At 30.4% G+C, this 13658-nt stretch overlaps 1 protein-coding gene across 1 annotated transcript in view; it reads right to left on the reverse strand.

The window, feature by feature from the left end:
- The window catches only part of LOC105621579, a 216414-nt gene that overhangs the window by 168940 nt on the left and 33816 nt on the right, over window positions 1–13658 (reverse strand). The window lies entirely within an intron of this gene.

Raw genomic sequence — 13658 nt, forward strand, 5'->3', positions numbered from 1 at the left:
TATTACGTATATATATATATATATATAATATATCAATTTACATTAAATTATTTGAGCATTAAAAAGATCTAGTTTTAACTGTTATGGCCATTATTTCCTATTTCTATTTGTTGAGTTTTCAAATGTACGAATCAATAAGATTCTTATTATTTATATTATTTTGACTTGTCTATGGAGGTTCTGTCGCATTATTTGTTTTGACTTGCGCGGTCATCTTACGTATTAGCGTCCGACGTGGCGAATGGTGCTTCGTGACAGTTGCGGGAATCGATTTGTGTTCGTGCGCGTTTGTCTTTGGCCAAGTGTTCTTGTACAATACCTCGGGAACCACTTTACGAGCGAGCGTCGGATCATTACGTGTCGAGTCAAACAATTGGTGCGGTGTGCTAATCAAGTGCAATCGCGATCGATTACGTCTCTCGACATTCATGACTGTCGTTTCATGTCATGTCGTTATTCGTTACTTCAAGTTGAGTCGATGTTCATGGAAGTGACTTCCCTTATGGTAATTTAACTTTTACGTAGGTAAGTAAGTGAGGTACTCAGAACATCCAAACAAATTTTATTTTTATAGTTACATTTTTTTTAATAGTATAGATAAAATATGTATCGATACTATAATATTGATATCAGTAATATTGTATTGTTCAATAATGACAGCATTTTTATATAATTAAGTATTGAATAATAGTATTTTTAATAGCCAAAACGAATTAGTATTAATCACTGTCTTTTGATATCCAGCACAACTTCCATCAATATTGCTACAACGTTACAATGTTATAGAGCGGGGCTTTTTCATCCATTTTTCCCGATAATATTTGTTTCTGAAGCATATGTGATTATTTAAAAGTTGTGCTTGTGCTCTCAAGGTGCAATCATGATTGTATAATGTAATTATAATTGCACGTCATTGCAAAGTGATACATTGTTTGCTATCGTAAATTTAAAGTATTACTTTCAAGTTGAAACTGATGAATAGCCCCACTGATCTACCCTAGCGATATTACTGGAATGTTGTAATATTACTGCCACATTTCTGGAATGATTATATGGGAAATTGGCGAGTATCCATTAAATTGGATTTCTGTAGGGATTGTGCATGCGTATATTACGTCAATGAGTAATTTTGCGTTATTCGCGTTTGGCACGGGATGCATATATCTATACGGATCAATAGATTGATTGGGATGTGAGTAACATTTTTCGAGAAAATTTGCGTTGGCGGGAAGCAACCGGCTTCGAATTTTCGTAGTCACGAAATACGAGCGAGCGTTGGTAGCGTCGTGTGAGTCATTAGGACGATTGCGATAAATGTAACGTGTGTTGCATTGTTTGTTCGTCGTCAGTGTGATACACCTGCAATAAACATCGGAAGTGTCGTGTGGGATGACATGTTCGTCAATCGGCGCGTCGCGTCGTGTTAATTAGCGTTAGCGTAATTAGGCCATGTGCTTTCGGTTGGTCGGTCAAGCGTATATCTGACAATGCGAAGCAACCGGCGAAAGTGCGCTTAATGGCATCGGTCGACAAATAAAAAAATTCCTTTCTGTTTCACTCATTCGTACGTAAGATTGCTCATTTAGACGAACTTTGAATTCTTTCGAAGTACACACATTTCAAAGCACACATTTTTCAAAGCAAAATTTATTCTAAAAGAAGTCTTGCCCTCCTTGATGAAAAGTTTTCTTACAAGAAAACACAGTGCTTTTCATTTATACAAGTCGACATAAGCATCATTTTATCTTTCTTTCCATTTAGAGAATAATAAGGATAGAACGACACTTTTATTGATTTGTAACATCAAAATACCCAGAGAAATATCACTCTCTGATTTTGATAATGAATTTGAATTTTTAATATTAATGTTTTAAATCTAGATCAAAATATAACAAAATATGTTTTTTCTAAGTATACTCGTATGCATTTTTAATGGATAAAACACTTAATCGGTTAGTACTTAATTCTTTTGAAGTGAATATCGCTAAAATATCGTTTAAACGATAAAAGATAGTAAAATTTTTTTTTAAATTTTTTTTTCTTTAAATAAAAATTGAATGATTTCAGAAGTACTTTATAATAATAATTAATCTTGTGATCCGCTGTTTTTCACTAATGTCGTGTGTAGGTCATTTATGCTATGACTACATTTCTTTTAATGAATCAATTGTGAAAAATCAGAAAATTTTATTGTTTTATATTTCTATTTTGTATTCTAAACGTATTTTTTTAAACTCAAATATTATATTGTTTTTTATGTAGCAAAATACAGAGGGAAATGTAAAATTTTTTATTTAAAAAAAATTATAATTTTACAATGCATTGAAAGAAAAAAATCTGTCTAAATTCACATTCTTAACAGATGATTTTTTACGAAAAAAAATAGTGTAGATACATGCTCACGGAAAAACCTCTCATTATTTTGAGAAATAAAAGTTGTCATTTTTTGAACATCAAAATAAAGCAATTTATAAAAAAATAAATAAATTCAATTAATTTAATCGAAAAATTATTCATTTTACATTATAAAAATATAAAATAATGTTAGTACAAAGAAATTTTATAATATTATGAAAAAATTTTGTAAGGGAGAAGATTCAAAGGAATGGTCTGCATTGACACTTTTTGCGGCGTCTACGCTCAGAATATTCTCAAAGTTCGCCTCACTCTCCAAAGATTCGTCATAAAATATTTCGATTTTTCTTGATTATAAAAGTTGTTCAATTACGCTGGATCTCGACATTGTCACGTGGTTTTTGTTAACGTTGAACCATGAATTTTTCATGGAACATTCACAACTTTACCTGTTCACAGAATCGCTGCAAACTGAAAATCATTACGTTCATTCGTATATCCTCACTATATAATATTATCTACTTTTTTTAGATTCAGATCCCCGACCCTTCCTCCCCTCCCTAATCTATTGCAATGCTACAACTACTTGAAATTTTTATTATTTCTTAAAAGATTTATAGTTCACACATAGGATTAAAAAATTTTTGTTTAAAAATAAAAAATTGAAACGAATTTTTTATCGTTATCATAAAATATTCTTAAATTTATTTAACTTTTATTTCAAACAATTTTTTTAACTTTTATAATTTTGACATTATTCGCTTCAAAAGAAAATTTATTTTCTTTAAAAAGTGTCTTCTAAGGATATGGACTGCATGTATAATAAAAAACATTCCTTATTTTGGTTTAGATTAAATCTGAAAAAGTTTAAGATATTCTTTTAGAAATTTTCATAAATTTTAATTATAACAAATTTTTAAAAATATTATGAGATATTAATTATTATTATAAATATTTTTTTTCTAATTTTTGTTTAATTTTTAATGCAATGTTTGTAATGTATATGTACTTCTTTATATATCGCAGTATTCGAGAAAGCAATCAGCCAGTAACATATCAGCCGGTGAGTGAATATATTACTTTCATGACAAATTATTCTATTTATATAAATACATGTATTGATATTTTTTCGCAATTTGTTGATATTTATATTTATCAAAATATTGTACAATTACACGATCACGGCTATTTTATCACTTTACGCAACGCGCAACGCTGCGACGCCATCATTCATAGCAAAATTCCAGGTATATACAACGATATTTTTCTAACCCATATTCACAGCAAGATTCACGCGCGTATGCTATGCTTTGGTATCATGTTCACATTTATGTTTTGAAACTACCTTCGTGTTTGCACATAGAAGTTCGCTTTAATCCTGTAAGCACTGTTGCTTTAACTTCATTTATAAATGCATAAGTTATGTGCATATGTATGAATTTCAAAGATCTTCCCTTCTATGATTTATTTTTCTTAAGGATATCTAGAATATCTTGGGCAATATATGTGCAAATACGCAAGTTGTCTAACGCAGATTATATATAGCTGTCTATGAAGTAAGCACGGTATTTTATTAATTTTTAAAATAATGATTGTTCTGGTAGCACTTTCCATTGTTCTACTGTTTTTTTCAAAAATAACAAAATGTTCTGTATTTTTATCAAAAAATCAAAAATAAAGAAATGCTGTGTTAACTTCACGTTCCAGCGCATAACTTCCTTTAAAGTACCTACACAGATGCCGATCGAATATTACAACATTTGTCAAATGTTCTCGTTTCTTATAATAGATTGATTATTATATAACGTTTCAGGACAAAATTCCAACAATTAATAATTTTTACACAGGTTAGAAATATTCGAACTCCACGGAAACGTGTCGACCCGATAATTTTGAACAATATTTCTGATATGTTTCGCTGGAGTTCTATACGAATAAATTATTATCAAAGGTTGTTCCGCCTTATAAACATTTTTTAAACAATTTTAACTATCGCTAGCATGTCACTTGAAAATGTTGATTATTTTTAAATAATAATTTATTCGTATAGAACTCGATCAGAACAACTCAGAATTATTGCCAGAAGTGCTAAAAATAATCTACATTTCGCGATTTTCGACCTTTTATGTTTCTTAATTTATTTATTTTTAATAGAGAATTTAGTAGTTGATTATCATATAGCATTATGGGAAAATACTGGAGTAATTAACAACATTGCGCATGAAGTGCGTTTAACGTTTCGCAATGTTTCCACACAGTGGATTACCAGGAACGTAAAAAGAAAAATAATTAAACGCGAACTGTGTGCATGTCTGCTGCTTAGCATTTAAATGGTTCGTATGCGTTGCATGCATCGCGGTATTCAAATGTGGAATGCGAGCTTGCAGTTTCATTCAGTCCCGTCGTGAATATTGAGAATGATGATACGACAGTGCGCAATTCATTTCCTTCTTTTTTATATATTTCATTAATCACTTTTTTTCCATAACCGAGAGCATTTATCACGGTTTATCACGTGCAATGCAGCACACCTATTTGCAACCGACACATTCGGGTCCCTTAGGTTTCGTCGTTGTGGGATTGTAACTAATGTAACACGAATACACACGCACATTGCGAAGAGCCGTTTGCATCCACTGCATTAACCATTTTGGTATCAAGGCTTTGATTATACTGTAACTCATTACATCTGTTGGCGTCCGTCAGAAACAGATCACGTCGAACATTATCAGATATATCGCACAGTTACATCGTATCAGCGCGTTGAAGATTTGTAATTTCATAATATGATAACCATAATAAAACATAATCCAGAAGATAAAATTGCAATAATTACATATATTAAAATATTTAAGAAAATTCTTAATTCTTTTAACTCAGTTTTAAATAGTACGAAATAAATAAATAAAAATATTAGGCGAAATATAATCTATAATGGAATATCTTTTTCGGAAATAACAAAGTCCTTTTCGTAATTAATTTTTACAATTTAATATAATTATTTATTTCTTTTTTCGCTTTCGCAAAGCAGACTTAGGTCTTTCGGACAACTTTTCGATACTCCCATAAAACTAATGTTGCTCTCTTGAATCGAAAATGACAGAAATACTCGTTTACGACATATGCAAGCGTGAGAGGCATCGCGTACGATTTGAGCTGCTGTACGAAGTGGTCTGTGCCAGCTGCTGCCGAGGAAAATACGCGCAGTAAATGTCACGACAGGAATTCGGTAGAATCGAAACGCGCCTGCTGCCGCTACAGGACTTCGAACAAATAATGGCCGAGCTGATGGCACGCCGGTTTCGATGTAGGAAATTTCTACTGTAGTGTTATAAGCGGATTGTATGCTACCGTATATCGAATATACATACTGACTTGAGCTAGAATAATTGTTTTAGGGAGAGTAAAATTCTCTGACTGTCCTTAACGATCTCCAATTATAATTGATGATCTAATTTAGTTGCTATCGAAGGTGGCTTTAATAAACTTGTAAAATAAATATAAATTCTGTGAGACTAGAGAATAACTATCAATTATATTTTCTTCGCAGTATTTGCTTTACAAGTATATAGTTCAAACAGATTCTACAACTTCTTTGTCGAGTAATTTCTCTTTTATAGCCAGATTGTATGTCGCGCAAGTGTACAAAGCAAAGAGATTACTCGAATGTAGACTCCTTGACGATAATCCAATAATACGTTGCTGACAAGTTAATTAATGACTATTGGCGATTATGTACACAGCAGAACACACATTCAAGACTAATTTCGCACCAGTAGAATATAACATTTATTGACTGTAAATATCGATTGATAATTATGGAGTTGCATACGTGACGCACATTTATTATTTTTCGTTCGATATAAAATAGGTACTTATTTATTCTCGATCGATGATAAGATGTTATTGCCGTGCATTTCGCATCATGTTATGAAAAACAATATTCGGTGTAGGGTAGCAGAGTATCTACAAAGTGCGCGAGATTGCAAATTTTAGCCACTTTCACAAATACGTTTCCAATGTACCCGTACTGTTTGCGCACGTGAATGTTTATTCTGTAGAAAGACTATAACGGAGACTAGCCCAGAAAAAATACGAATATATTCGAATTTTCCAAGAGATCAATATCGTTTGTCGATATAAACATCATATGATCATGAAAATACTCGGGAAATTGGTGAGCAATGTATTTGTCGACGGCGGATCAATTCTTTTCTACTTGATCTATTATATCAGATTTTCTGCAGTAATTTGTCATTTGAAAAAAATTTTTTTAATATAGCAAAATTAAGAAGTACTAGTTTATAATTGCTAAAATACAATTACAGATTATTTTATTATTTACTTTATAAATTTTTATTATATAAAATTATTTTTGTAAAATGAAAATAAAGTTTGTAAAGTGAGAATCGAGATTGAATAAGATTAAATATTGCAAAATTTATAGGAGAAAATAAATATATTTCCCAATTCATGCAGAAAGACAATTTTTGTTGGTTATCATACTATGAGTTTCATCAAAAGGATTTTCCGAAATATGCAGATAGTATTGAAAATCTATAGCATACGTAATGTGTGCTATAGATTTTTAGTATTATTATCTTTGAAAATGCAACCTAAATTGCTTCGTTTATGACTTAATCTATGTGTATGTCAAGAAGATCCTATTGCATCTTGGGGGAATTGCATGTCGCATTGATGAGGCTAGTTTGCTAGACGTAGCAGCGAGATAATAGCATGCAAGTTCGGACTAATACGCATTAGTCCGTCTCCGTGACATTATCAGAATCATCGTCATTATATTGCTTAGCTCGCAAAATTATAACATCCACGTTTCTGGTATTACATCCGTACTATATTTTCAGTATAATTTTAAAGGATCATATTCATCTCTGAATATAAAATTAATATAAGAACTTATTAATGTTTAACACATAAATTTAAAATGCATATACAGAATTATTAAAAATATTGATATAAATATCAATAAACGACAAAAAATTTATAATGTATTTTAAATTCAATTTTATTTTAAAAGTATCGTTAAAAATGAATAGTTTAATTTCTAGATTAATTAATCAACCACAAATCTGCATTTAGGATACAATGTGAATAAACTATATTTTTTAGATATTTTTTAATATTATTCATAGTAACGATAGTTTAAATAATAGAGCACGATCGATCGTGGAAAGAAGCTTTTTGTGAAGCGTTGTGAGCTTAAAAAAGAACGAGTGCACATCAATTTTCCAACCTAAATGAAATAAGAAATTGATGGATGATGAAAATGTCCATGTTCAATTGGCGCTAGGATTCACTGGATAAATTCTTTTCGTCTTTAGAAAATTTATCTTTTTCATGCTTTCATTTTTGTTACAAATTTAATTGCGTTACTGCAATACGATGAGAATGAATTATGATATGAATATCGTGATGATTCTTAAATACGATAACTGAACATAAATCAATTTTATTTTTTTATTTTTCTTTAATATCCTCATATGAATAAATTACACTAATTGATTTTGCTTTTCAAATTATTAACTCTCGGCGATTCTGTTTAAGGTCACTCTTTTTATTTTACAAACTGTTGTCATCCAATCTTGGCCTATGACGTAATTTGACAATGCTTTATTCAAATCTAAGGTTAAAAATAAAAAATTCAAAATGATAACTTCATTATGATGGACAGAAAAAATAAAAATAAATAATTTGATTATCATAAAACTTGGTTATATGAAGTTTTTAATTGCGGAGTAACATCAAGTTTACAGTTTCGCTTTATTTGAAATTCATCAGTGCTATGTAAATAGTGTTGATTGTTAAACTTTCAAACTCTGATTCATTGTTTGAAAAAAAAAACATTAGAATGAGACTAGTCATTTTTAGTAGTTTTTTTGGATGCTATATAGAGACAAAGTTTCTTTAAATTAAACAAATTTTTATGCATTGAAATAGCCCTACCAAATGGATATTTAAATTAAGAATGTAATTATTTTCATTAAAACTAAATTTTTTGACTGAACAAAATATATTTCATTTAAAATTAAATTTTGTTTCAATGAAACAAATGTAAATGGAATTCTCGGGTACAAACAAAGTCTCTTTTTCTCTGTATAAATACGAATCCGGCTTTCAAATTATTTCATCATGTAACAATTTTGAAAAATTTGCATTTAAAGTTGTCAAATGGCTATTTTTACATATTTTATTGTATTATAACTATAAGTTTTGCGGTGTATTATATTTAATCCTCTAAACACAGTTAGAGGGTTAAATTAAAGTTTTAGATTCTGAGAGTAGAATTGAATTTAACGACTCTGAAAATCTTTAGAAAGTAGGAGCTTCTGTGAGTTTTTATTTTGTTAAAAAGTTTTAGTCCTTAAAGGGTTAATTATGAAGACAGGTGAAATATACAAACTGATTTCTATTGATCTAAAATGTTTATAATTAATAATTTAATTCTATGACATAAAATTAATTTAGTTTTATTCAAAAACTTCATTTATAATTGAAGAAAATTCTTGAAATACAATTATGAATGAAACATTCAAGTTTTTCGATTAAAGAAAGTCTAAGTTTGAGACAGTTAAAGTTCTCTATTTGATTATTTTATTATAATCAGAAAATGTTTCCACGTAATTTCACTTCATCTCTATTCTTATCGAATCGACCGGATTGTAGGTTGTTTCCTTAGCTTTTATTCAACAATTATATGAGTTATGTTATATGAGTAACATTCAAATACAATTTCTCGTCGCATATAATCATAGTTACTAAGAAAAGTTTCGACGATTTTGATTTGATGGTTCGGCGGTACTTGGGATGTTTTCAGCCGGATTGTCGAGAATACCGTCTTGTCGAGAACGAGAACAATGCGAAGTAGTTATCGTGTGTGACGAGAGTACATCTTGCAAGTTTCATCGGTTTCTCAGTGACGAGAAGAAAGATGAAGTCAGGCGGTCGAGGACTCTCTTCATTGAGGAGTTTTCTTATTCTACGCGCGCATGTAACCATGTCTCCGGCACGAGCGGATTCGTCGCTTTAACGAAATGTATATAATATACCAACTCGACTCGTCTTTGCGAACGGGTTAAGCTAGTTCACGCGGTATACTTAAAGGAAGGATGAAGGGAATGAGTTACGAGTGACACCCGGAAAATATAATGGTTCTCAGAATCAGACTTCGGGTAACTTCCCTCGTCGAGGGCTAACCAGATTGCACCGCAGTAGCGAACTGTGCTGAGAGAAAATGGAATGGCAGGCACGAGTTTTGCGGTGTGACTCGATTATTATTTCGAAAGTGTCGCATCGTCCTTAGGGTGCGTGCGGTTTCATTCGCCTTTGCACGAGATTTTCGTGACTTGTAACCAATTACGAGCAATGTATACACTTTCGTGTATTGAGCGAAGATGGAATATGTTTTAGATATCTTCGGAAGAGTATATTTCCTCGGGAAATGTAATTGGGAAATAACTTCTATTTCGATGGAATTATTGTTCATTTATTATTCGATTATTCTGTATATCTTGTTTTAAAAAATTATTTAAATAATCACGTTTAATATAAAATTGTTTTAAAGGTCATTTTGGCGTAGTTCTAAGCAAAGTTGGATTTTTTCTTAATAATTAAAAAATTATCTTCAAGTCTAATTATGAAGGTAGTTCATAGCGAGTTCTATTTGTAATCAACCCAGCCACCTAATCATTTTTTCTGTTTACATACCTATTTTAAGCTTTATTTATTCTGTGTTTAATTGTGTAATATACATTTCTTTGTACTCAGTTATGAATAATTTCGTTAATAAATTACAGAGATTAGTAAAGAGCTAGACGAAACATTCTCTCGTGTATATTTGCATTCCAACTCTAAAAATAAATTAGTAGTTCCACGATTTTTTAGTTCGTTTTTTAGTTTTTATATCAATGCAATTTTTATGTTGATTGCATAAATCATGCAATCAACAACAAAGTAAATAATAGTTGGACAAGTAGAGAAAGTTAGATATTTTATTAATATAAATATAAATATTAATAGTCAGTAACTGAAGTCCACCGAATTTTCTCTCTTATAAATTTCGAATATACTATTTTCCTCAAATGTTCAACATTTTAAATGGAAGAGTTTTTTCATAAAGATAGCAAACGGTGAGATGAGAAAGTTCATGAATGTATAATACAGGGTCACTGAACTGAGAATGTCGACGTATGTGAATCGACATGGACTGGAAATCGTGTCGACGACCGTTAATCCTTCGAGGGTCGATCGATGACAAGTGGAAGCGACTTAACACTCGAAATCATCACCTCATTCCCGTCGTAAGTTCTCATCTCGAATGGTGAAACGTCTCGTTTCCGTTCGCAATTTTGCGAAAGTGGAGACGAAGCACTAAGTATTTCCCGTATTTAGAAGTATTTCTTCAGTGCGCGCGCGACCATCAATTCGTAATTTATCGTAATAATGTGTAGCAATTGCGACATTTAATGATAATAATGCCATTAAAAGAAATATTAACAGGAATGATTATATATGCAATTATATTCTTAGAATTCTTCTCAGAATTTGAATAAATGGAGATTATTAAAATAATAATAAAAGTAGCATACTATATATTAGGAATAATGTTGCATAAAATTAAAAAACTAAATTTAAAGTAACATTATAATAACAAATATATAGATGTATTTTTAAAAAACTCGTAAATGTTCGAATTTGAAATTGTTTTTTTTATTATTCGCGATATTAATTATATTATAAAACAGAAAATAATTATATACAAATGTAATGTTAACGTAAATGTAAAGGTTATCAATATATAAGCTAATTATCATAAGCTGCAAACAACGATTATAACCTTAAGAAATCACAGATGAAAGGAAATCACACACATACTATTACATTCGTTATTATGGCTGAAATAACAAATATTAGAATTCATCGCGGTTAACGATTGCTAAAATGGGATGAGCCGCGCGGAAAGTAATGATTCATAGGGGTGTAATATATGAACTTTATGTACTGGAAGCTGCCGCGGATTACAAATTGCATGACATTAGTCGGAGGATTTATGCATTTCAAGGCTGAGAAAAGGAGAGGGGAAGGGCAAAACTTCCCGTTTAATGAGCCGCCGCGCTGGTTATAAGTCGAACGCAGGTAAAGGGAAAATTTCTCACCATAGATTGCCATCCGCGCTATTACGACACAAGGGAAGACGGACGCCTTTGCATAACATTGTCGTAATTAACTTCCTGATTGCCCCGCGGTCGCTTCAACTCCAAAGGGGTCGCCTCCATTCGTATGCCAGTTTACTATTCTCTAGGAAACCAGCATTAATTTACTTTGCCGTAGATATCAGGGTGTTCCGAAATGTCTCGAACACCCCTTTCAGGAATAGGATTCAGAACAATTGTGATTATTGAATTAGGTGTTAATGTTGCGATAATTTTCAATAATATAATTAATAATAATCGCCCTCTACAACGTCATCTATTAACTCTCTAAAGGCGAATGTTGTATATTTGCAACATTCAATTTAAAATTAAATTCGAGATTAATTTGGGATCTATGCAGATCAAAGATGAAAATATACGTAGCGTTGGATATTGTAATGGGATGAGATTGTCAAAATCGCATCACTTTGTACATAAAGACTTACGAGTCAGAAATTAGAATTTATTAATGAAGAATATTCTTAAGTTTTTTACAATATAAATGATAAACTGCAATCTTTTTCTTTTTTATGTAATTTTTCATAATTTTTTGCATTATTATAACGTTTAAAATGAGGATTTTTTTTTTAGTATGATGCAATTATTTAGGCGCAACGAGAAAAAAAATTGCACCTAAATCGCTATGTTGAAATAAAAAAATGTAAGAAATGTAAGAATGTTAAATAATGTGCAATTTAGGAAATTAGATTGTGGTACGATCTAAGAAGATTAAATTATAATATAATTTAGGAAACTAGAGCATTTTGTAAATCTTTATTTATTTAACTTACATATAAGAATGTAAAGAAAACTTTAACTTTATTAATTTAATTCTAATCAGGAAAAATGATCAAGACTTTGATTTTGATTTACTCAATTATTATATATGCAATTCCATGAAATGGAAATTCCATGAAATGAAATTCTATGAAATATGTCGAAAAATAGCAACGCTATTACCATTTTTTATTTGTATAAGTAACGCTCCTATTATTATGCTTTATATCACAAATGTAATGCAACAATGTTACAGTACCATGTAGTTGTTAAATAATTCGCAAGAAAGTATGAAAGTATACAATCATTGAATTTTTAGGCAACGTACATAGTGCAATTTAAAAGCCAGTGCGATTTCGGCACCCCTATTCAGCATCTGAATTCCCCATCATATTAAATCTAACTTGCAATTTCGGCAACTTTTCCCTTTAGTATTTCTACTGCCAGAAAAGCTATACGTCGATATGCATACATCAATATATATTGATAGAATATGTATCAGATATAGAGATGATATCGTCTTGTCTTAAAAAGAAACATTTTTGAGCAAATATTTTTAAGACAAGATGATTCGTCTCTAGAGAATTAAATAAATTATTATTATAATAAGTTATTGTTTTTAACATTCCCTAATTAGAGAATTAAATAAATTGTTATTACATTTAACGATCCCTAGAGAATTAAATAAATAGTTATCGCTTTTGACGACTTTTTCGAATTGTTGAAAAAATACATTACATCGAATGCGTTTATACCGAATTATTTTATCGCAATTTATCGATAGATTGCACGATTAAATAAATGGAACATATCGAATTTGCCAACAAAGGCAGCGAAATGATAATTTATCGCTCGACTTTTGGATGTTTTTGCATAATCATTGCACGAAAATTTATTACGACACGCGATAAGACGACAGAAATATAATGCCATTAAATTGCTGCATTCGTGTTAAAAGCTTCGCTTCTACAATATGTATCTCGTAACGCGAATGAGTATTCACTCTCGATATCATCAATATCGGGAATAAAAGCGTTTGTATTGAAATTGTCCCAAACGTAAATGATTAAAAATATGCCTCAGTATACATTGCATTTTATGAAATCTGATATTACACGGAAATGTATTGCATTTTATTTATTGAGAAAAATTGTCAGATGTCAATATCGTAAATATATATATATATATATATATATATATATATATATATATATATATAATATAGTAAATAATAATAGTAATATAATATAAGTAGTAGTACAAGTATACTAACTAATTAAATATAATATACGTAAGTTTAACTTTAAATTTTAAATT

Source organism: Atta cephalotes (genome assembly GCF_000143395.1).
Source record: "Atta cephalotes unplaced genomic scaffold scaffold00034, whole genome shotgun sequence".
Lineage (NCBI taxonomy): Eukaryota > Metazoa > Arthropoda > Insecta > Hymenoptera > Formicidae > Atta > Atta cephalotes.